This window comes from Mustelus asterias, chromosome 18, assembly GCF_964213995.1.
Source record: "Mustelus asterias chromosome 18, sMusAst1.hap1.1, whole genome shotgun sequence".
Lineage (NCBI taxonomy): Eukaryota > Metazoa > Chordata > Chondrichthyes > Carcharhiniformes > Triakidae > Mustelus > Mustelus asterias.
This window is the reverse complement of record NC_135818.1, coordinates 51,103,304-51,128,429: the sequence shown is the minus strand read 5'-3', so window position 1 is coordinate 51,128,429 and position 25,126 is coordinate 51,103,304. Positions and strand designations below refer to the sequence as shown.

Below are 25,126 nucleotides of genomic sequence, written 5' to 3'. Positions count from 1 at the left end.
GTGATGTCCTAGTCTGGATAGATTCTTTCAGGTTGTATCACAGCTTGGTATGGCTGCTGCTCTGTCCAAGACCACAAGAAACTAGGTCGTGAATGTAGCCCAATCCATCATGCAAACCAACTTCCCATCCATTGACTCTATCTAAACTTCCCACTGCCTTGACAAAGCAGCCAGCATAATTAAGGACTCCACGCACCCCGGACATTCTCTTCCACCTTCTTCCGTCAAGAAAAATATATAAAAGTCTGAGCTCACGTACCAACCGACTCAAGAACAGCTTCTTCCCTGCTGCCATCAGACTTTTGAATGGACCTACCTTGCATTAAGTTGATCTTTCTCTACACCCTAGCTATGACTGCGACATTACATTCTGCACTCTCTCATTTCCTACTCTATGAACTGTATGCTTTGTCTGTATAGCGTGCAAGAAACAATACTTTTAACTGTATGCCTAGGCATTTGGCAATAATCAAATCAGAGGGTTGGCTAACTAACAGGATACAGAGAGTCTGGATGAATGGTTCATTCTCAGGTTGGCAAACTCTTACTAGTGCCACAGGGATCAGTACTGGGGCCTCAACTACAATCTATATTCATTTATCGGATGAAGGGACAAATGTATTGCAGCCAAATTTGTTGAAGACACAAAGATAGGTAAGAAAGCAAATTGGGAGGAGGACATGAGAAGTCTGCAAAAGGAGATGGATAGTTAAATGGGTGGGCAAAAATTTGACCGAAGGAATAGAATGTAGATGTGAGGTTGTCCACCTTGGCAGGAAGAATAGAAAAGCAAATCATAGAATCCCTACGGTGTAGAAGGAGGCAATTCAGTCCATCGAGTCTGCACTGACCACAATCCCACACAGGCCCTATCCTTGTAACGTCAGACCTGTTCCCCATAACCCCAAGTATTTACCCCGCTAATCCCCATAACCTCACATCTTGGGACACTAAGGGGCAATTTAGCATGGCCAATCCACCTAACCTGCACACCTTTGGAGTGTGGGAGGAAACCGGAGCACCAGAGAAAACCCACACAGGCACAGGGAGAACATGCAGACTCCACACAGCCAATGACCCACAGCTGGAATTGAACCCGGGTCCGTAGCGCTGTGAGACAGCAGTGCTAACCACTGTGCCACCCCTAAAATTAAATTTAAATGGAGAGAAACTTATGCTGAAGGCAGTTCAGAGAATGCTCACTTGGTTGATTCCTGGCATGAAGGGATTGTCTTGTGAGGAAAGTTTGAACAGTTTGAGCCTGCACTGATTGGAGAATGAGAGGTGATCTTATTGAAACATGTAAGATTCTGAGGGGGCTTGACAGAGTAAATGCTGAGGGGGAGTTCCCTCTCTTGGGGTATCGAGAACTGGGGGACACAATTTCTTTCCTCACAGCTCTGCAAAGTTTCCCTTTTCAAGAATGTACAAGCCTCTGGTCAGCTTTTGCTAGTTTTCTAGGTTAGCATGTATACTTCTATTTTTATCGTACTCCTCACTTTCAAAGTACTTTACAATGAAAAGGTAAAACATTGGGTGCCAGACTTGAGGGGAAAAAGGAAAATAGACCAGAGGTGAGGCCAAAGATATAGTGCAAAAGATGTTCATGAGCTTTTTCAAAAGTAGGAGCTGCAAGGCATGGGATTTATTTATTTATTATTGTCACAAGTAGGCTTACATTAACACTGTAATTAAGTTACTGTGAAAATCCCCTCGTCACCACATTCCGGCACCTGTTCGGATACACTGAGGGAGAATTTAGCATGGCCAATGCACCAGACCAGCACGTCTTTGGACTATGGGAGGAAACTGGAGCACCTGAAGGAAACTCACACAGAGAAGGTGACGTCACAGGTGGAGAAGGTGGTGAAGAAGGCATATGGCATGCTTGCCTTTATAGGACGGGGCATAGAGTATAAAAGTTGGAGTCTGATGTTGCAGATGTATAGAACGTTGGTTCGGCCGCATTTGGAATACTGAGTCCAGTTCTGGTCGCCACACTACCAGAAGGACGTGGAGGCTTTGGAGAGAGTACAGAGGAGGTTTACCAGGATGTTGCCTGGTATAGAGGGGCTTAGTTATGAGGAGAGATTGGGTAAACTGGGGTTGTTCTCCCTGGAAAGACGGAGGATAAGGGGAGACTTAATAGAGGTGTACAAAATTATGAAAGGGTGAACGGTGGGAAGCTTTTCCCCAGGTCGGTGGTGACGTTCACGAGGGGTCATAGGTTCAAGGTGAAGGGGGGGAGGTTTAACATGGATATCAGAAGGACGTATTTTACACAGAGGGTGGTGGGGGCTGGAATGCGCTGCCGGGCAAGGTGGTGGAGGCGGACACACTGGGAACGTTTAAGACTTATCTAGATAGCCATATGAACGGAGTGGGAATGGAGGGATACAAAAGAATGGTCTAGTTTGGACCAGGGAGCGGCATGGGCTTGGAGGGCCGAAGGGCCTGTTCCTGTGCTGTATTGTTCTTTGTTCTTTGTTCTAGAACGTGTAGACTCCACACAGTCACTCAACCCAGGAATCGAACCTGAGTCCCTGGCGCTGTGAGGCAGCGATGCTAACCATTATGCTAATCACCGTGATGAAGGGATTGATTTTTAACTCCAGTTAAGGCCTGAAGCAGAAGCGGGCAGGCACTAAAAATAATGCCATTTGTCACAAAGGTGGAATTGGGAGTGGGGGCAGTGACCTGCTCACAAGTGCCAGCCAGCTGATTGGACTTGATAAGGGTCACTTAAGGTCAGTTAAAGGAGCCAGTTGTTTGCAGGCTGCTCTTTAAAGATCCAACCCCACCCTCCACCCTTGATCTGCAAAAGCAGAGGAAAGGAGAGAAGGCACCCTCTCCCTCACTTATCTTCTGGTGCATCCGGCTGCTGCTTTCAAGCTGGAAGACCACCTCTTGACCCTCCAGCTTCCAGAGACTGCCCAGTGCTCTCAATTGGACAGCAAGGCTGCCCCCTGGTGGTTAATTGGCTGCTCTGGGGAAAAAATCACACAGTGTGAGAATTTGTCCTGTTTGAACCTGACGGCAGGGGTCCCGACGCAGCCCACAGAGAAAAACCTGTCCCAAATCTCTGAGAGGAGCCTAGTGGCTGAGCGAACAGCCACTGATGCTGAAGTGGGGAAGGTGGGGAGGGCCAGAGGGAGCAGACAGTGCAGGTGGCAATGTATGGCTGAAGGAGATCACTGAGCTAGGACAAAACTTTGAGCAGAAGAATTTCAAATCAGAAGGAGTGACCAGACGACTTTTGGAAATACTGTACAGAATTACATAGGGATTTGAAAATCATATTTGACAGTGAAGCCGGGATATACTTTAAATTAAAACCTAATTTGTTTCTGATTCTTGCCAGTCATCTGCTACCTCACCCAAATTTCTTGCTTGAGCTAAATGATGAGTTTCCTTGGGCTGTTTCGCAGTGAGGCCATATCCTGTTCTTTCCCGATGTCGACACATGGGTATTCTCAAGAAAAGATCAGTAGACAATGATAGCAGGACACTGGTTGATTTAAAGCCCCCACCCTTCCCAGCTAAGCTCTGCTGTGACTAATTGCAGCAACCCAATTACTCATGTGCCTGTCAGCAAGGCTGGGATTTGCAAATTGTGTTTCTGGAGGGCATCACTGAATTCTGCTGCCCTCTGGGACGCGATACAATTTTCAAAGGAAGGGTAGGAGGTAGTGAAGGGGGAACCCTCTTGCCTCCAATCTATGGCTAATTAAGCTCCTTGAGGAGTTTGTTAATGGGTCAGAAGGGAAGTTTCAAGGTTGATGTCATTGAACGCCAACAGTCTGGTGCACATTACTGCACAGCCATTGGGTTCAAAGTGCGCAGAAGTTCATAGAATCATAGAATCTCAACAATGCAGAAAGAGGCTATTTGGCCCATCGAGCTTGCACCGACAACAATCCCACCCAGATCCTATCCCCGTCACCCCATGTATTTACCATGTTAGTCCCTCTGATACTAAGGGGCAATTTAACATGGCCAATCACCTAATCTGCACATCTTTGGAGTGTGAGAGGAAACCAGAGCACCTGGAGGAAACCCACGCAGACACGGGGAGAACGTGCAAACTCCTCACAGTTAGCCACAAGAGGCCGAATTGAACCCGGGTCCTTGGTGCTGTGAGGCAGTAGTGCTAACCTACCGTGTCACGTATTTTTTTTAATATTGAAAGATTTTGGGAGCTGGTGGATCTTGCACTGGATTGTGTGCCTGCTTTATCTTCCATTTGGCCACTTGTGTGCTTGATGAGGCTGCTGGCCCTTCGTGTTATGGCTCACTTTCTTCTCTAAGGCAGCAGAGTCCCCAACATGGCTACCATATGCCGTTGCCGCTCACACTCAGCAGACACATCCCACCTCCTGGTTATGCTTGGCATCACTAATTGGACAACAAGCTCACTTCTGCCCCAAATAAGGTATTTACATTTCAAGATGGAGTCACATAAGCAAGGCAGCTGCGGCATGGGTTTGGGACCCGGAGATTATCCGGGCATCAGATTCCTGACCCCGATTTTAAAATAAAGTTCCAAGTAACTGAGAACAGATCAGAATTTGCACTTTTGGGGATGGCGAGAATGATGTATGAGGAGAGATTGACTGGGTTAGGATTGTTTTCGCTGGAGTTCAGATGAATGAGGAGGGATCTCAGAGAGACTTAAAGAATTCTAACAGGACTAGACAGGATAGATACAGGGAGGATGTTCCCGATAGTGGGGGAGTCCAGAACCAGGGGTCACACTCTGAGGGTTCGGGATAGACCATTTAGGACGGAGGTGAGGAGACATTTCTCCACCCAAAGAGTGGTGAGCCTATGGAATTCATTACCTCAGGAAGTAGTTGATGCCAAAACATTGAATGTATTCAAGAGGCGGCTAGATATAGCACTTAGGGCAAATGGGATTAAAGGTTATGGGGTGAAAGCAGGATTAGGCTATTGAGTTGGACGATCAGCCATGATCGTAATGAATGGCGGAGCAGGCTCGAAGGGCCACATGGCCTCCTCCTGCTCCTATCTTCTTCTATGTTTTATAATGTAATTTTGTGGTGCCTTTATAATTAGGTGGTTGATGAATGCAGGAAGGCATGCCAGATGTAGCATCAGACATGCCTAAAAATGTCAACCTGTGAAGCTACAATACAGGACCACTTGCGTCCGAACAGTGGAAGCTGCATGTGATAGACAGAGCTAAACAATTCCACAAGCAAAGGTCTACACTCTGCAGTCTTGCCACATCCAGCCATGAATGGTGGTGAACAAATAAACAACTCACTGGAGGAAGAGGTCCCACAGATATTCCCATTCACAATGATGGGGAAGCACATCCGTGCAAAAGACAAAATTGTAGCATTTGCAACAATCTCCAGCCAGAGGTGTCGATGATGATCCATCTTGGCCTAGTCCTGAAATCCTCAGCCTCACAGGTGCTAGTCTTCAGCCGATTCAATTCGCTCCATGTGATATCGAGAAACAATTGAAGCACTGGATGCTACAAAGTCTATGGGCCCTGACAACATTCTGGCAATAGTACTGAAGACTTGTGCTCTTCACCTAACAGGATCTGTATCCAATCTGTCTCAGCACAGCCACACCACTGGCATCTAACCAGCAAAGTGGAACATTGCTCACGTATGCCCTGTCCAGAAAAGCAGGACAAATCCAACCTGGCCAATTACCATCCACCACTCTTCTCTCAATCATCAGCAAAGTGGCGCAAGGGCTCATTGATGTGCTTTCAGGTGACACTAAGGCAGTAATAACCTGCCCACTGATGCCCAGTTTGGGATTCCCCAGGATCTTAGCTCCTGGCCTCATTACAGCCTTGGTCCAAACATGGACAAAAGAACTGAACTACAGGGTTGAGATGAGAGTCACTGCTCTTGACATCAAGGCTATATTTGACAGAGTTTGACAATAAAAAGCCCTAGCAAAACTGAAATCAATGGGAATTAGGGGAAAACATTTCACTGGTGGGACTCACATGTAGCACAAACGAAGATAGATAGTTGTTGGAGTTCAGTCATCTCAGTCCCAAGATGGTGTTGCTGGAGTTCCTCAGGGCAGTGTCCTAGGCCCAACCACCTTGAGCTGTTTCATCAATGACCTTCCCTCCTTCATAGGGTCAGAAGAGGAGATATTTGCTGATCATTGCACAGCGTTCAACACTAATCAAAACTCCTCAGAGACTGATGCAGTCTGTCTATATGCTGCATGAGCTGGACAATATCCAGACTTGGGTTGATAAGTGGCAAGTAATATTCACACCACACAAGTGCCAGGCAATGAACATCTCCAATAACAGAAATTTTAATCATCACCCCATGACATTCAATCACATTACCATCACTGAATCTCCCACTATCAACATCTTGGGGGCCACCACTGACCAGAAACTGAACCAGACTGGCCATATAAACACTGTGGCTACAAGAGCAGATCAGAAGCTTGGAATTCTGCGGAGAGTTACTCACCTTCTGACTCCCCAAATCCTGTTCACCATCTACATGGCAGAAGTCAGGAGTGCAATAAAATTCTCTCCACTTGCCAGGATGAGTACAGCTCTAACAACATTCAAGAAGGTCAACATTGTCCAGAACAAAGCAACTCCCATCAGACAACTTAAACATTCCTTCAACATTGTTGAAATACTTTAACTATGGTCCCTGAATTTTACTTATACTGCTATTGTGAAAATTAAATAAATGCAAAAAGCCAACATTTTAGTGTTTGTACCGCATTTCTAGTAACAATTCCAACCCCCATTCCTGCATGGTCATCTCAAAAATATCCCAAGTTTCTAATCTTGGGGCCCCTTCTTACCCTTGTTGCCTTTCCGTAACATAATCAATACATGTAGCGTCAGTTTTGAAGCTGATATGTGATTGAACTCTTAGGAATTTTCCCCTTCCGCCCGTCACAGGAACTGTAGCGGGCAGGGGACGGACCATGCAAAGGTCCTTGGACCTCGGGCGGGATTTTCCGGTTTTGGGTCGAGCGTGGCTGGAAAATCCCGCCCTTCCTCTCTATCTCTGACCTTAGCTACACAACGTTCGCTGTCAGACTTTCCAATTTTCAATCATGAATGAGCCATAACCTCTTCAGTAGGCATTGGCAAGATGGAAATAACCCCAGTTTTCTCTCAGCAAAAATTAATCAGCTTGCCCCGACTCCGGTTTCCTCACCAACTGCTCGCCTGTGCTAAACCAGCTGGTGTGCAACTTTAGTGTCACCATACAGAGTCAAAGATGCTGCCAGACCTGCTGAGATTTTCCAGCGTTTTCTCTTTTGATTGGAACACTGAAGGATGTGGTGGTATGGTGGTGTTGTCACTGGGAGAGGGGAGAGATACAAAAGGGGCAATTTTTTCACACAGAGGGTGGTAAGCTGCCAGAGGTAGTAGTAAAGATGAGTACAATGTTGTCTTTTAAAAAGCATTTAGATAGTTACATGGATAAGATGGGTAGAGAGGGATATGGGCCAAATGCAGGCAATTGGGATTAGCTTCGGGGTTTAAAGAAAAGGGCGGCATGGACAAGTTGGGCCGAAGAGCCTGTTTGCATGCTGTAAACCTCTATGACTCTACTTGCTTTTTCTCAGTGCTGTTTTATTATTTTATTTATCTACATCCCTTTTAAAGGTTATTATGGATTCTGTATGTGTATGCAATTAAATATATATTTTATATATTTCTATTGATGAATAACTAGGCTGAATAAATTTACAAATCTCACCAAAATGTTAGATATATATAGATATATAATAGATATTTATGTATATGTGTATTGCCTAACATTTTGGTGGTATTTGTCTACTAATGTTCAGCTGCTCTGTAATTGGGAGAGGGAGAAGGGAACATGCAAGGGCTGAGGAGGATGTCTCCTTGCTCCATTATCCCTCTCGTGCTCACTGACAGATCCCTGTTAAAAGAGCTGGAGAGCTTTGCTGCACTTCAGCGAGATGCTGAACAACAGAGGCGAGGTTTTCTTCAATCCTGCTCAAGACATTTCGAGTGTATAGGTGGGTGCCTCACAGCGCCAGGGACCCAGGTTCAATTCCCGGCTTGGATCACTGTCTGTGTGGAGATTGCACATTCTCCCCGTATCTGCATGGGCTTCCTCTGGGTGCTCTGGTTTCCTCCCACAGTCCAAAAGATGTGCTTGTTAGGTGCATTGACCATGCTAGATTCTCCCTCAATGTAACTGAACAGGCGCCGGAGTGTGGTGACTAGGGGATTTTCACAGTAACTTCATTGCAGTGTTAACAGAAGCCTAGTTGTGACACTGATAAATTTTAAACTTCATTGGTGAGAGCTGGTTATCACATCTGAAGCTCCTTGCAGGTGGTGTGTTTCCATGTTGGCACTCCAGCTATCAGGTTCCTGGCTCTGTTCTGACACTTTAACAATGCTTCCATTCTGACGCTGGCAGGGTCCCTTTGAATAATGGAGCTGAAACAAACAGTAGCAGGTTGTCATCATGCCCACTCACACTAATTGCTTGTGAAATTCGGAAGTCAGGTGCAAATGCAGTGGCTGAGTTAAAAATCCAGTGGAAAATGCACTGCTGAAACTTCTGGGTTCCTGACATACTGTGGACTGGGGTGAACACAGTAAGAGTTTTAACAACACCAGGTTAAAGTCCAACAGGTTTATTTGGTAGCAAATACCATCCGAAAGCTAATGGTATTTGCTACCAAATAAACCTGTTGGACTTTAACCTGGTGTTGTTAAAACTCTTACTGGGTTCCTGACATACTGCCAGCCTCCCCTGTCATGAGTGGGTCTGAAAGCTAAAATTCAGCACGTGGTGACTTGTTGCACTGCACTACATTATCTGTAGGTAGTACACATTGCATTAAAATTATGAAGGGGTTTGATCAGGTAGCCATAAAGAAGATATTTTTATCTTCTGTGGGAAGTGGTGTTGCACTGCGATTGGCGCTGAGACCTCAGTTCACCATTTATCTAAATGGATTGGGACTCAGAATCGGAATTACAATGTGAAAACTTTTAGGTGCTATTAAATTGGGAGGTACGGAAGGAGATGGCAACAAAATACAAGAAGACTTAAAAATCTGGCAGATTGATTTTGATGTAGTTGATTGCGAGATGGTGCATTTTATCAGGAAGATTAAGGGGGGCCATATACAACTTGGAAAATTTGAATCTAAATGGAGGAGAAGACAAAGGAATCTAGGGAAACAGATGCACTAATCAGTAAAATAACAACACATGTTAACAAAGTCATAAAACGTGCAAACAAAGCACTGCACCTCACTTTTAGAAGAATCCAAAATCAGAGAATTTATTTTGAACTGACACGGAACCTGAGTTTCGACCACATTTGGAGTACAGTGCACTGTTCTGGTCTTTCCCTGTGTTTTATACAGCACTTGATTTTGTTTTGTGTGATTGTCCTAAACTTGCTATACAACAAGTTGCTTTCACATTGCACCTGAACCATGATAAAAAAATCTCAAGGTGTTTCACAAGAGCAGAATCAGACAAAATTTCACTCCAGGCTGCATAAGGAAATATTGGAACAGTTTATTCCAAGAGATGGGTTTCATGGAGCTTCTTAAAGGAGATAAGACAGGAAAAAAGGGCGGTCTGGTTTAGGCTGGGAATTCCAGAACTAGGGCCAAGACAGTTAAGACAGTTGAAGGTGTGAATGAAGGGAGAAAGGAAATCCGGCACGCACAAGATGCCAGTATTGGAGGAATTCAGAATTCTCAGGGGCTTGTTAAACTGGAGGAGGCTACAAAGATAGAAAGGGAAATGCTATGGAGGGGTTTCAACCGAAGACTTTTAAAATGGAGGTATTACTGGGCTGTGGCTCAATGTAGGTCAGTGATCACAAGAGGATGAATGGAATGCTGCTAATCAGGTTGGGCTCAAGTTTATGTAGGGTGATTTGAGGTTGGCCAAAAGTGCATTAGAACAATCAAGTTTGCAGGTAGCAAAAGCTTGGTTGAGGGTTTTAGCAACAGATGGCGTGAGACAGCCATGTTATGGAGGGAGAATTAAGCATCTTTGGTGATGGAGATGATATATAGTCGGAAACCCAGCTCAGGGTTTAATAGGATACCAAAGTTGTGTGTGGACTGTTTCAGCATGGTTCAGATAGTGGCCAGGGAGGTAAATGAAATTTATGGTTTTGGAGTGGAGTTTGTAGTGGAGTTCCAGACTTCTGTGTCTAGTGTGGAGCATTAAGTTGGTCTGTAGCTGAAAAAAAATCAATTGTCTCGTTTTTCATTTTGGTTCAAATGAAGCCTTTAAACATAATGATTTCAGCCACTTTGAATTTCTGAATAAATATGTGACCATACAAATAAACATATTAACACTTCATATTAAGTGGTTTAATTACTTAGTCCTAAAGTAAGGAAATTCATGTTAGAAGTTCTGTGAGAACTTATCTCCTCAGAGACCTGTCTCTCTTCATAGCTTTTAGATTCCAGTTCAGTTTTTTGGGCAGAGTTGGAAACTTCCGCTGAACTTTGAACACCAGACAAATGTTGTCTGAAACACTAATGTGCTATAAGAGAAAAACTTTTCACTTTAGCTCCAGTACTTTAGATGGGCCTAGCTTAAAGATCCCAGTGGTGGGGGTGGGGAGAGCGATGGGGACAGGTTAGAGCGGCCAAGATGGAGAGTTAATGCGGGGGGATTCTGATCTTGGGGGCTGATACCAGTTCCCAATTTACATGAGCCTGGCAAGGACACGGGAGGCTACCATTCACCGCAGAACAGGGGCAGTATCAGTCAGCAGTGGGCTAGCTTTGTCTTCTCCTTCTTGGCAGGCATGTTGGAGAGCTAACCTATGGGATTGTGGTGTACAGTGACACAAAAGGAAACGTTTCTCTCCAGGATCTGATTCAATGCGAGATCAGAAGCTCTCAAAGAGGCCAGTTGATTAACTGCAGTGTCACATGTCTATATCAATAGATCTCTTCTCTTCACCTGCCCTGTCACCTCTTCAACCCCTGCCCCTTCAGCCGTGGCAGAAGTTTAAGACAATTTAAATGTTCCACTCCCATGCCCCATGGCACACTCCCCTTTAATTGTCCCTATCCCTTTAATTTTGCATTAGAAGGATATTTTGATCTCCTGCCAATGGTGTATTCACTGGAACCAGTGAAGCTTATGTGGAATTGTGAACTAGAGCTCAAGTACAGTTAGTCACAGAAGTTGAATGCTATTTCTAGTTTGGCGCTTCTTAAAGCAATGCAAGCTAAAATAGAACAGGTTTACACTTGAAGATGAAAATCTTGCCCTATTTGAATCCTTATTCCAGGTTTAGAAAATTATTCAATAAAAAACGAGGTAATTTTGAAACAAGCAGAAAACCTAGGCGAGGATTTTGAGCCTGTCTTTTGGGTGCTAAGAATTCTGTTTGGGATGCAAAATGGCATTTCAGATGCATATGCACACTTCAGAGATGAAGTCTATGGATGCTATATTGATGAAGTTATTACCACATGCAAAGTTACCATCTGCCACAAGTATGCAATGTTGATTTGACAGCAGTGCTGCCTTTTTGGTGCTCAGTGCTCCGGCCAATCTTCTCTCCTAACCTTACACAGCTAAACAGGCATTCAGCAGCTGAAAATACAACCCCCAGCAGTGCTATTTAATGGGATTACTGGTGAGTTGCTGGTTGATTTCTTTTAGCTGTTGGTACAACTGAACAACTTTGGATGCTTTTCATAACTGTTTCAAGTTTCAAAAGTCTACAACAATTGGTATGGAGGGTAGTGACTTCAAGGCTTCTGCACAAACCAGTTGTTCCAGGTGCACTAATAGGCTTCCTTTTGGAATAGCACATGGCTGATAATTCTGATAATGGCCAACTCTGTCTCCTCCATAGGGGTTAGAGGTTGCAGCTATGCCTCTTTCCCTCCTGTTAGTTCCTACTGCCTACCATTGTGTACCACCTTGTCCTGCAAGTGAGAAATAAGTGTGCCAGAGATTGTGATGCAACCTGTTAGGGTAGTGAGGCTGAATGGCTGGCAGTGTGTGCCAGCTGTAAGGTGTGGATCTAAGGCAGGCAGCAACACTAAATGTGAGGGCAAGGTAAAGCATATAGATGATGGTATGATTTCTGAGTTAAAGAGATTATTGATGGGTGAACGATGGTGCATTGAGGAAAAGCTGAGACTAGTGGTGTAATTGGGAGGATATGACATTTAAAAATGCATTCACTGACCTTGATCAGTTGTGTGAGTTCATTGAACTTCTTGCATCCAGGTCCTCAGGGCTGGACTCCTGGCAGTGACCTCCATGCTTGCCTTTTTTATCATTTGTCTAGAGGGACTTAACCCCCTGTGGATAGAGGATGTTTCTTCTACTTTTCACCTATTCTACTGTGACTTTCACAGGTAACCCAATATGGCAAAGCTTGCAGTGAGCAGGCCACCTTAGGGAGCTGTATTTTAAATCTAAATACTATAATGGTGATATGGGAAAAATTGAGTCTCACTGGTCAACTCAGACGCTGCGACAACGGATGAATGAACACCGCTCGACAATCACCAGGCAAGACTGTTCTCTTCCTGTTGGGGAGCACTTCAGCGGTCACGGGCATTCGGCCTCTGATATTCGGGTAAGCGTTCTCCAAGGCCGCCTTCGCGACACACGACGGCGCAGAGTCGCTGAGCAGAAACTGATAGCCAAGTTCCGCACACACGAGGACGGCCTCAACCGGGATATTGGGTTCATGTCACACTATTTGTAACCCCCACAGAGTTTCACTGGCTGTCTTGTCTGGAGACAATACACATCTTTTTAGCCTGTCTTGATGCTCTCTCCACTCATGTTGTTTTGTTTCTTAAAGACTGGATTAGTTGTAAGTATTCGCATTCCAACCATTATTCATGTAAATTGAGTTTGTGTCTTTATATGCTCTGTTTGTGAACAGAATTCCCACTCACCTGAAGAAGGGGCTTGCAGCTCCGAAAGCTTGTGTGGCTTTTGCTACCAAATAAACCTGTTGGACTTTAACCTGGTGTTGTTAAACTTCTTACTAACTCATAGGCCCACAGGCCCATCTGCGCCAGTAACTCAGCAGGCTGGGCTATGTTGTAAAGGTTGTTTGGAATTTCACAGAGAGGTCTGGAGGCTTGAATGGTTGAACATAAACCAGTTATTGTTAACCCAAAACTCCAAGGTGCTGCCATGGGTGCTGTCTATGTCGGCTCCTTCCAGACTCTTCTCCTCATAGTCTACTATCATGTAACTCTCTACATCACTATATGGCTGGCAATGTTCTCCAATCTCACTTTAATCCTTATTCTGCTGGACACACTTAGCGTACAGACTACACAGAGATTTATGGCTTGCTCCATATGTTAGAAGAATAGAATACAATAGAATCCCTACAGTACAGAAGGAGGCCATTCGGCCCATCAAACCTGCACTGACAACATCCCACCCAGACCCTATCCCTGTAACCCCATGTATTTACCCTGCTAGTCCCCCTGACACTAAGGGATAATTTAGCATGGCCAATCAACCTAACCTGCATATCTTTGGCATGTGAGAGGAAACCGGAGCACCCGGAGGAAACACACGCAGACACGGAGAGAACATGCAAACGCCACACAGATAGTCACCCAAGCCGGGAATCGAACCTGGGTCCCTGGCACTGTGAGGCAGCAGTGCTAACCACTGTACCACCTTGCCACCATGTGGGACAGTCTGTGTGCCTTTGAAAACTCTGGAGGGTTTGTGTAGTTGAGAAGTTATTTTGTATTATCTTCCAGTTTGGAGTTCAAAGCAGGCGTAGCTTAATCATTGTCCCTGTGTCAGCATTGTTTCAATGGATCTATGTGTTACCAAGCTGGAGCTAGTGGAAAAATCCACAGACCTCCAATTTCATGATTGAACTTTGAATTCTTGATGTCTAGGCTAAACCTCCTATACTAGCAGAACTTTCCAACATTTACATTTTTGAACCAGATACAGTAACTTAAGTAAAATGTTGCCATCTCTTCAAATTTTAATTGTTGCACTTGCTTTTGTTTGATTTCATGGAAGACTGTGCTAGAATGTACATAACACATTTTATGACCTCAGCACATCCCAATGCACTTTACAATTGATTAATTACTTTTGAGGTTTAGCTACTATATGTAGAGACAGCAGCTTAATCTATTCACAATAAGATTAAACAAACAGCAATTAAGTGAATGACCAACTTACCTGTTTAATGGTTTTACTGGGGGGTGAATTTTGGACTGGAGACGAAGGGGTAGATTATCCAGCCCCGCACGCTGTAGGAATCATTGCGGGCAGGACAGACAATTTGACGGACCATTTAAAGGTTCGTTGACCTCGGGCGGGAATTTCTGGTCTTGGGGGGGGGAGGGGGGCGTTAGTGGAAAATCCCACCCCAAGAGAAGTCCCCCTGTCTTGGAAAGAGCGCCATGTGATTTTTTTCTCCATGTTAAGGTGTTAGGGATCTGTACGTTTTGCTCTACGCAACAACATTTTTATACTGCCTTTTGTCATAGTCCAACTTCCCCAAATACTTAGACAGAGCGTGACCAAACTACGTAAAGAGGACAGGTGACTGACAGCTTGGCCAAAGACTTAGACAGGATTTTTCAGCCGCGCTCACCCCAAGATCGGAATCCCGCCCAAGGTCAACAGACCTTTGCATGATCCTCTCCTGTCCTGCCTGCTATGATTCCCGTGGCGGGCGGGACGGGAAAATTCCGCCCCTTAGATTTCAAAGGGTGTCTTAAAATAGGAAAGTTTTCTTATTAGTGTCACAAGTAGGCTTACTGCAATGAAGTTCCTATGGAAATCCCCTAGTTGCCACCCTCCGGCACCTATTCGTATACACTGGGGGAGAATTTAGCATGGCCAACGCACCTAACCAGCACGTCTTTTGCACTGTGGGAGGAAAATGGAGCACCCGGAGGAAACCCACGCAGACACGGGGAGAATGTGCAGACTCCACACAGACCGTGACCCAAGCCGGGAATCAAATCCAGGTCCATGGTGCTGTGAGGCAGCAGTGCTAACCACTGGGCCACCGTGCCACCCCTGGAGAAGAGAAGAGATTTTCCTGAGCATTGAGCTGAGGCAGTTGAAAGCATGTAACCATTGGTAGAGTGATGAAAGTTGGGGATGTACATGAGTAACGGGTCGCCCGTTTAAGACAGAGATGAGGAGAAATTTCTTGTCTCAGAGGGTGGTGAACCTGTGGAAATGCTTACCACAGAGGGTGTTAGAGGATGGGTCATTAAGTATGTTCAAGGCTGAGATAGATTTTTAATCAATAAGGGAAGCATGGGTTATGGAGAGAAGGCGGGAAAGTGAAGTTGAGCTTTATCATCAGATCAGTCATAATCTAATTGAATGGTGGGGTAGACTTGATGGGCCAAATAGCCTACAGGAGATTTATAAGTACTATACAAAGCGGAAGATATGATATATACACTTATTTGCCTGGTGTATGTATCTTAAAAATTTCTAATGCCGCTCATACTATTATCTCAGTTGGTACCTTAAATCTAATATAAGACCATATGGGATGATTCAGAGTTTAACCACTCGCAATCCATTTTCACCTGAACTGTGAAAGATTTGAGAGATTCGACTGCTTTCTCGTCAAACCATTCAGATTTCTAATCCGAGTTGGTTTTTCCATCGCGTCGTTGTAGTCAGTTAGAAATCTGCTGCAAGACCCAATGGTGGAAGACATTTTAAAAGCCTTTTGCAAATCTGCAAATTCCAAATGAGCATGATCAAAGTGGAAAGAGTACAGCTAGGATACCAAGAGAGTGTTTTCAAAAGGATGGCTCAGGAAGTGTGAGAAAAGTTTCAGTTGCCTAGACCAGAACAAAACTGCAACAATGTAAAATATTTCCAGAGTCTGCTGTGAATATCTCTTGGTCGCTGAACCAGAATCCCACATGGATTTACTCAGAGACGAGGTTTCCTGTAATGTTTCCGGACCTCTATCTTCAGCACTCGAGTTAACGGATGTCAAGTGAGTTTAACACTATTGCCAAAGCAAAAGAAAGCAACATCCTGCCATCAAGTGGCCATTTGCAGAAAAACAGCAGATGTGTGAAAATTAAAGACAGACTTCTAATAAATTTTGTCTTTGCTAAATTTCAATATTTAAGTCCTTTGTTAAGCACGACACAATTAATGCTGTCCTTATTGTGTTCTGTAGTCTCACTTACGTTTCATTATTTAGTTGTTCTAAGAAACCTCTCTGGTGGTTTCCGATCTGGCTATGTAGAGCTTGGCAATAAGCCTTCAAATGAATACAAGCCTTACTGTAACCAGATTTAGTTCCTCTTACTTGGCAAGGTCTGTACTCCTGCTGATTGAAGCTTCAAAGCAAAAATGCCATTACATCTGGAGTTCTGCCATAAAGCACCAACATGCTGTCAAGTGCATCGACTTCACATCACTCACACAATCACTGTCAAATAAAAATGTTAACATATCACAATGCACCTGCTTTTTAGATAAAAAAAACTCCTTTGTCGCAGTTTGACACTTTTCATTACTCTACATTTTTTCTTCTTTGTTTCCTATACATCTTTAATATCTGTGATGTTATCATTTATTTCAATTCAGTAGTAAGCCAGGCTTGGAGTGACATGTGTTTTATAAAGAAATCAACAGATAAATGAAGGCATTTTGCCCCTGTCACTTTCTCTACTGGAGGGAAGCATCAGCAAACACACTTTCAATCATATCTCATTTTGGTCTATTTATAAATGAACATTATAAACGCTCTTATAGGGGCATAGGGCCTCGGAGCAGGAGCAGGCCACATAGCCCTTCTAGCTGCTCCGCCATTCAATGTGATCATGGCCGATCTGGTTTAAAATTTATTTATTAGTGTCACAAGTAGGCTTACATTAACACTGCAATGAAGTTATTGTGAAAATCCCCTAGTCGCCACATTCCGGCACCTGTTTGGGCACACTGAGGGAGAATCTAGCATGGCTAATCCTACTCACCAGCACGTTTTTTGGACTGTGGGAGGAAACCCATGCAGACACGGGGAGAATGTGCCGACTCCGCACAGACAGTGACCCAAGCCGAGAATTGAATCCGGGTCCCTGACGTGAGGCAGCAGTGCCAACCACTGTGCCATCACATCGTGCTGTCCTTTTGTGGTCTCAGCTTCATTTTGCCATCTGCGTCTCAAAACCCGTGATTTCCTTGTCTATCAAAAATCCTCTGACATTGCATTGAATACATTCAATGACCCAGCCTCCACCGCTTTCTGGGGAAGAGAATACCACATACTAAACACCCTCTGAGGAAAGAAATTCTCCTCTCCATCTTAAATGCTAGACCTTTCATTCTTAAACTATCTACCCTAGTTCTAGTCTCTCCCATGAGTGGAAAAATCCTCCTGGCCTCTACCCTAAAAACTTCCCTCTGGATCTTATATGTTTGAATAAGATCACCTCTCTTTCTTCTAAACTCCAATTGGTATAGGCCCAACATGTTTAATCTTTTTTCATAAGCTAAGCCCCTCATCCCAGGAATGAATCAAGTGAACCTTCTCTGAACTATTTCTTATGCAATTATATCTTTTTTCAAATAAGGCGATCTAAAACTGTACACAGTATTGCAGATGTTGTCTCACCAAGGCCCATTACAGCTGCAGCGTAACTTCCCTATTTTTATATCCCATTCCTCTTGCAGTAAATGACACCATTTGCCTTCCTAATCACTTGCTGTACCTTTATACTACTTTTTTGTGATTAATGCACCAGGTTCCTCTGTATCATCAAATTCTGCAATCTCTCTCCATTTAAATAGGATATTACTTTTTCTAATCTTCCTGCCAAGGTGGACTAGTTCACATTTTCCCACATTATACTCCATCTGCTACATCTTTGCCCACTCATTTAACCTCTCTATATTCCTTTGCAGGCTGTCTACCTTCTCTTGACAACTTACTTTCTCATCTCACTTCGGCAGCACATACACTAAAATTGGAACGATACAGAGAAGATTAGCATGGCCTCTGCGCAAGGATGACACACAAATTCATGAAGCATTCCATATATTGGGGCAGCACAGTGGCACAGGAGTTAGCACTGCTGCCTCACAGTACCAGGGACCCAGGTTCAATTCTGGCCTCAGGTCACACTGCCTGTGCAGAGTTTGCACTTTCTCCCCGTGTCTGCGTGGGTTTCCACTGGGTGCTCCGGTGTCCTCCCACAGTCCAAAGGTGTGTGGATTAGGTTGATTGGCCATGCTAAATTGACCCTAGTGTCAGTGGATTAGCAGGGTAAATATGCGGGGTTATGGAAATAGGACCTGATGGGACTGTGGTCGGTGCAGACTCGATTGGCTGAATGGCCTCTTTCTGCGCTGTAGGGATTCTATGATTCTTGGTGCCATCGGCAAATCAGTTCCTTCATCCAAGTCATGGATATAGATTGTAAATAGTTGAGGCCCCAACACTGATCTCTGTGACACTCCACTAGTTACAGCTTGCCAACCTAAAAAAAGATTCATTTACCCCGACTCTCTATATCCTGTTTGCTATCTAATTCTTCGATGCTAATGTGTTATCCCTACACCATATAATCTTACCTTGTTTAGCAACCTTTGATGTGACACCTTATTAAGTGCCTTCTGGAAATCCAAGTACATCACATCTACAGGTTCCCGTTTAACCACCTTGCTTGTTACTTCCTCAAAAAACTCTATGAAATCAGTTAAATACAATTTCCCTTTCACAAACCCATGTTGACTCTCCTGACCAGTCTTCCATTTTCATCCTACGTAAACTTGAGCTTGTCCAAAACTCTGTTGGCCGTATTCTAACTTGCATCAAGTCCTTAAACTTATCGCTCCATGTTTGATGACCTATATTGTCTCCTGATCTGGCAACTCCTCAATTTAAAAATTCTCACTTTTGTTTTCAAATTTCTCCATGGTCCCATCCATCTCTATCCCCGTCTCTTCCACCAACTCGACAACTCTCTGAGATGTCTGTATCCTCCACTTATGCACCCCAATTTTAATGACTTCACCATTGGGAGCCATGCACCTTTAGTTGCCTCAGCTATAAGCTCTGAAATTCCCTCCCTAAACCTCTCCACATTTCCATCTGTCTCTCCTTCAAGACTCTCCCTAAAACCAAGCTCTTTGATCAAGCTTTTGATCATCTGTCCTAATATCTCCTTCTTTAGCTTGGTGTCAAATTTTGTTTAATTATGCTCCCCTGAAGAACCTTGGCAACAACTAAAAAGTTTGACCCAAAACAGGATTGGATGGAGAGAATTTGTCCATGGCTCCATTAGGGAGTGTAAAGACTAAGTAGCAGAAGAAGAACCTTGGGACATTTTACAAACATTTAAAGTGCTCGACACATGCAAGTTGTTGTTTACACATCATTGGTCACATTTAAATTTGTGATGTAAATGTACATCTGGAAAAGCCATTTAACATGAAACATCCGAGATCAATCCAGATGCTTGACTGTTTATGTAAATAGACCATTGCAAGTACAATTTAGAAATCATGAAGCTCTATATTAACAAAGCATCGACTCATATCGTAACAGCCGCTCATGTCAAACATCCCACACAATACTAATTAAATGCCCATGTGGGGAGTGTTTGATAATTTAAGGGCTGCACTGTTGCGTTAATATTGTATTGCAGTGTACATATTTGTTAAACTTGCTGGTTCCAATATCAATAAATGAATTGATTCAATCTTTTAAAACATCAAGACACAATTCCTTTGCTTTTGTTGGCATTATCTTGAATGATCTAATTCAAATGCCATGAAGTACAAATTCATTCTGTTGATTAATAACAAGACCTTTGGCCACATATCACACCAAGTTCCCAAAATATGTAGTTCAGTTCACCCCTTGCAGCTACAATGAAATCTGCAACATAATGATTTTTTTAAACTTTAATCGAATTGCTGCTAGATTACTAAGCTAAAATAGGTTGACTCGGTCATGTCATTCAATGTACCATATGGGTCAAAGTTTTAAATGTTATACCTACCACAAACCTTCTTCTCACAGGTGGTCTGAATTGGCTGATACTGGTCTTGCAAGTAGATTTAATATTTCATAAGGACTGCTCCATCTCATGCCTATGTTATTGACACCACATGGAACTCAGGAAATTGGTTCTTTCTGGGAACAGTTTGCAGAAATATGCAGCCTGTTGGCTTCTTTCTCATGGGGTGCATTAACAGAGAGGCTCACGATTACTAGTAATGATCCTTCTCCAGATGTTTGCAGCCTTTTAACTCTGGCTTCAACTTCATTCTGAAAAACAACTTAGACAGGATGGATTCTGAGCAGATACATTACCCTAACTTTATAAACTTTGACTTCTTGTTTGAGAGATTCTTTCTGATTGGAGGTCCCGTGGCGCAGTGAGTAGCATCCCTGCCTCTGAGCCAGAAGCTCTGGGTTTGAGTCCTACACTAGGACTCGATGGTCAACGAAGCTGCGTTCATAACGCAGATTGCCGAATTTTCCTTCCAATAATTTAAATGGAAGAAATGTTGAGTGGCATACTCTCTGACTTGCAAAATGTTCTAATACTCTTGTGGCCCATGCAATCCAGTGTGCCTGGCCACCGTTCCAGGAAAACCTACCTGCCAGTATCAAGCCTAAAACGTAACAGGATTGTAAGATTCTTCATTTGCTTCCAGGAAACAAGAAATCAATTAAGACATGTTGTCCTAATGATATAGCGAAGGCACAGCCTGGTGTACTATCAAGTTAATAATATCAAGACCAGGTTTCATTTCTGATCTGCGCTGAGTTAGTTGACCTCAGACTAGGCATCAACTGAGATGGTGACACGGTTTGTTTTAGTGTTCCATGGGCTAAGGAGGAGAAAAGCTTCCAGTACTTAAAACGTCAGTTGATCTAAGACCATTTTGTTTCTCACAGTCAATCAATTGACTTGCCTTCCTGTCATAAAATGGTTTGATACAGAACACCTCACATTGCCAGTGATTCAGGTGTTCCCATCCTATTCCAAATATGACAACTGCTGCAATAATAAAGCAAACACTGAGCTGAAATTTAATATTGTGTTATTAACTGGGTAATTGAATAACCTGTCAGTATTCAGCTGGGTAGTCACTGAAAAATGCAGTCCCAGGACACAAAGTCCATTTTATATGGCATTAACACATTACTTTGCAAGAAGCTAAATGCATGCTTAACCAGGAACTTTTATCACTCTCTTGTTGATTTATGGTATTTAAACATTCAATTTAACTGCATAAATAATTTGGAAAAGTACTAAATTGCTAAAATAGTTAGCACAGTCATAAATTAGTGCTTTCCTTCAGAATATGCCTGTGAAAGGCCCATCCATTGTAACAAATAGGAAGCAGATTTAAAAAAAGTTTTTCCATTAAAATGTTATGATGATATCACCTGCATGCTTGCAGTAGAAGTTATATAACATGAATCATTCTCTGTGTCACAGAATACTCTGACTTGTTCTGAATGGATGATTTTTCTAATGGCTTATTGCCATTCATAACTAAAAACAGAGTATCAAAAGTAGATTTTTGCATAACTGAATGATCATATAGACTCCAGTGTGATATGCAACAACGCTGGAAATACATTTTCGGCATGGAGTGCTGGTGAACTACAGTGAGAATGGTTAACTCACATCATTGTGAAGAGCTCAAATTTCAATTGGTCAACACATGATCAAATTACAATTAATGCTTTTCTTTTGTTCTTAAACCTCCAAATTCTTTCATTACCCCCCCACCCCCACCCCACCCCACCCCCCCCCCGCCTAAAGGTGCTTACACAGCTGAGATGTGGTTACATTGTCACCCTCCCACTGCTCCCTTGCCTAAATGTAATTTTCTTTGTTGAGCACAGTCATTGAGCACTGACAGTCCATTCAATTTCAAGTGGCATCTCAGCGGAGCCTGGCCTTGTCTCCCTCCACCTGACATTTGCTCCTATGCATTTTGTTGGAGTCACTCGATGGAAATTGGACAATGGAAACTAATCTTTTGAAACTCTGGGATGCTGAGGGCAGTTGCCATCCTGGCCAAAATGAGCTAACTAAACACAGACCAGGGAACGAACCTTCAACAACCCTAGTCCTTACACTTTGATCCCACACTCCAATGCATTTGCTACCTGAGCCATCAGAATGAGGAATGCATCTGCTTTTAGACTCAATCCAGTTCCTGTTGCTGAGTTCACTTCGGCCTGGTTGGATTTGAACATTTTGTGCTATTTAATGTATTATGTGTTCTGTGGTTTATCAGTTGTCTACAACAACTGCTGGAAATAAACCCTGGGGTTTGGCATGCTTACAGCAATCATTTGCTTCATGGTTTACATTTCTGTTGTAAATGAATGTCAGTGACAGTGCCAACATTCATAAACAGTACATCTCCTGCGATGCCATGAAATGTGTAATGTTTCTCAATGTATTAAAAACTTAGAATTTTGAGAAACCTACAATCGATTTTCATGCAGAGAACTTTATAAAGTATCACAACCGAAAATAACAGATTGCGTGATGGTACATGTTTGCCTTTTCTCCGTTAAACCCTTTCTTTCATACACTAATCAGAACACTGTGCAGTATCCTTCATTTCAGATTTTGTGGTTTAATGTTTAGGACCAGAATTATTTTTAAAGTCTCAGTAATGACTGGAATTACAAAATTGTAATCAGTGCGAAAGGATGCAGCCTGTTTAGACTGAAAAAAAATAAATGTGGTGGCCACATGTATTCTCATCTTTCTGCTCAAAGATTATAAGGAAAGATGCCGTGCTAAGAAGTTATAGAGATACAGAGACCACATACCAGCTTTAAATCAGCAAGCAGCTTCCCACATTCAATAAATGCAGGGTCCGTTATATTTACAAAATCTCAGATACCACACCACTCCAATGTGCTTCACATTTACATCTGTACCTATATCCTTGAAAGTACTTACATTATATATCAAAAATTTACATCTAAGATGTTTTTGATTTGAGAAAAAAACGTATGATTGGTAGGTATGGCAATATAAATAAATATTGACAACTTAAAGACTCTCTGGGTCCAATTTTAACTCCAGCCCAGTTTTTGAGTAGATGCGTAACGGTTTGAGTTAGAAGCTCACCTGCAGATTCAGAAATGAAGCCCCGGGTATTATAACTCCCAGCTCTGATTTAAACCCTGCTGGCCAATTTCTCATCATTTAGGCAGTTAAACATCTCTCCACATTTCCACCTGACCAGAAATGCTCAGCAGCAACTGTCTATAGGGGCTGCCCTTCACTAAAATGGCTGATGACACCCTCTGTAACCCCACCATCTCTCAGAGGCTGAGAGGTGATAACTAGAGCCATGCTCCCACAAAGATCATTCAGGTGATTATAGGGTTCTTAAAATAAATGTTTCTTGATATGGAGAAATTCAACATTCCACAAATATAAAGTTAGCTTGCCAGCCCCACTAAGAGCCTTTAGCAGTATTTATGAAGTTCACTTACCAGTAAAAATCCTGTTCAACCAGATATAATATTTTGCAGTGTTTATGAGGGGAGACTAACAGCGCCAAAGCGGAAGTTCTCATGAATTGAATTGATTTGGTCTGGGACAGTCTCAATGGTACACACTATGGAGAAGCTTGGAATCACTGACAGCAACTTCTGGATTTCTGTGTTATTCTGCAGATGTCAGGCTCCAGAGGTTGCTGTCAGTTTTGACAGGTTAATGATGGTGAATGTTGACAGTTTCGCTGTCACTACTGCAGCAAACTCTGGGCCAAAAACTCAAAGCATCAGGAGAACTGCTCAGGCCCAGCCCATGGAAACTGATAGCAAACCCTTCCACATTAACAGTCCTGGGAATCTCATTCACCACTCCCATAATCCTCAGTCTATCCACCTGATCCATCAGTCTATCCACCTGATCCATTAATCTATCCGTCTGGTATACCCAGTCTATCCATCTGGTACACCAGTCTATCCATCTGGTATACCCAATCTATCCATCTGGTACACCACTCTATTTATCTGATCCATCAGTCTATTCCTCTGATACACAAGTCTATCCATCTGATACATCAGTCTATTCATCTAGTATAACGAAACTATCCCTCTGGTACACAAGTCTATCCATCTGGTACACCAGTCTATCTCATCCACCAGTCTATCCATCTGGTATACCCAATCTATCCATCTGGTACACCAATCTATCCGCCTAATCCATTAATCTATCCCTCTGGTACACCCAGTCTATCCATCTGGTATACCCAATCTATCCATCTGGCACACTAGTCTATCTCTGATCCATCAGCTTATCCCTCTGGTACAACATCTGATCTAGTTAGGTGAATGTGCCAAAATGTGGCAGATGGAGTTTAATGTGGATAAGTGTGAGGTTGTCCATTTTGGTTGGAAAAATGGAAAGGCAACTTATTATCTAAATAGAGAGAGACTTCAGGGTGCTTCAGTGCAGAGGGATCTAGGTGTCACAGGTACAGCCGGGAGTAAGGAAAGCCAATGGAATTTTGGCATTTAAAGTTAAAGAAAGAAAGTATTAAAGTAAGGAAGTGTTGTTGCAACTATACAAGACATTGGTGAGACCGCACCTGGAGTACTGTGTAGTTTTGGTCCCCTTATTTGAGGAAGGATCATAGAATCCTACAGTGCAGAAAAAGACCATTTGGCCCATTGAGTCTGCACCAACCACAATTCCAACCAGGCCCTATCCCCATAACCCCATGCATTTACCCTAGCTAGTCCCCCTGACACTAGGGGCAATTTACCATGGCCAATCCATCTTTGGACTGTGGGAGGAAACCGGAGAACCCGGAGGAAACCCATGCAGACATGGGGAGAATATGCAAACTACACACAGACAGTGACCCAAGCCAGGTCCCTGGCACTATGAGGCAGCAGTGTTAACCACTATGCCACCGTGCTGCCCATGTAATGACATTAGAGGCAGTTCAGAGGCTGTTCACTAGGTTGATTCCAGAGATCGGGGTTCATCTTATGAAGAGAGATTGAACAGTTTAGGCCTATATTCTCTAGAGTTTAGAAGAATGAGGGGAGATCTAATTGAGGTATGCAAGATGCTAAAGGGGATTTGT

General features: G+C 43.3%; 1 non-coding gene across 1 annotated transcript; it reads left to right on the top strand.

Annotated features, from left to right (window-relative positions):
* The first annotated feature begins 17,959 nt into the window (after positions 1 to 17,959).
* LOC144507386 (U6 spliceosomal RNA) lies at positions 17,960 to 18,071 on the top strand. Its single transcript, XR_013500084.1, has one exon. It is a non-coding gene; the product is annotated as a U6 spliceosomal RNA (small nuclear RNA).
* The last annotated feature ends 7,055 nt before the right edge of the window (positions 18,072 to 25,126 follow it).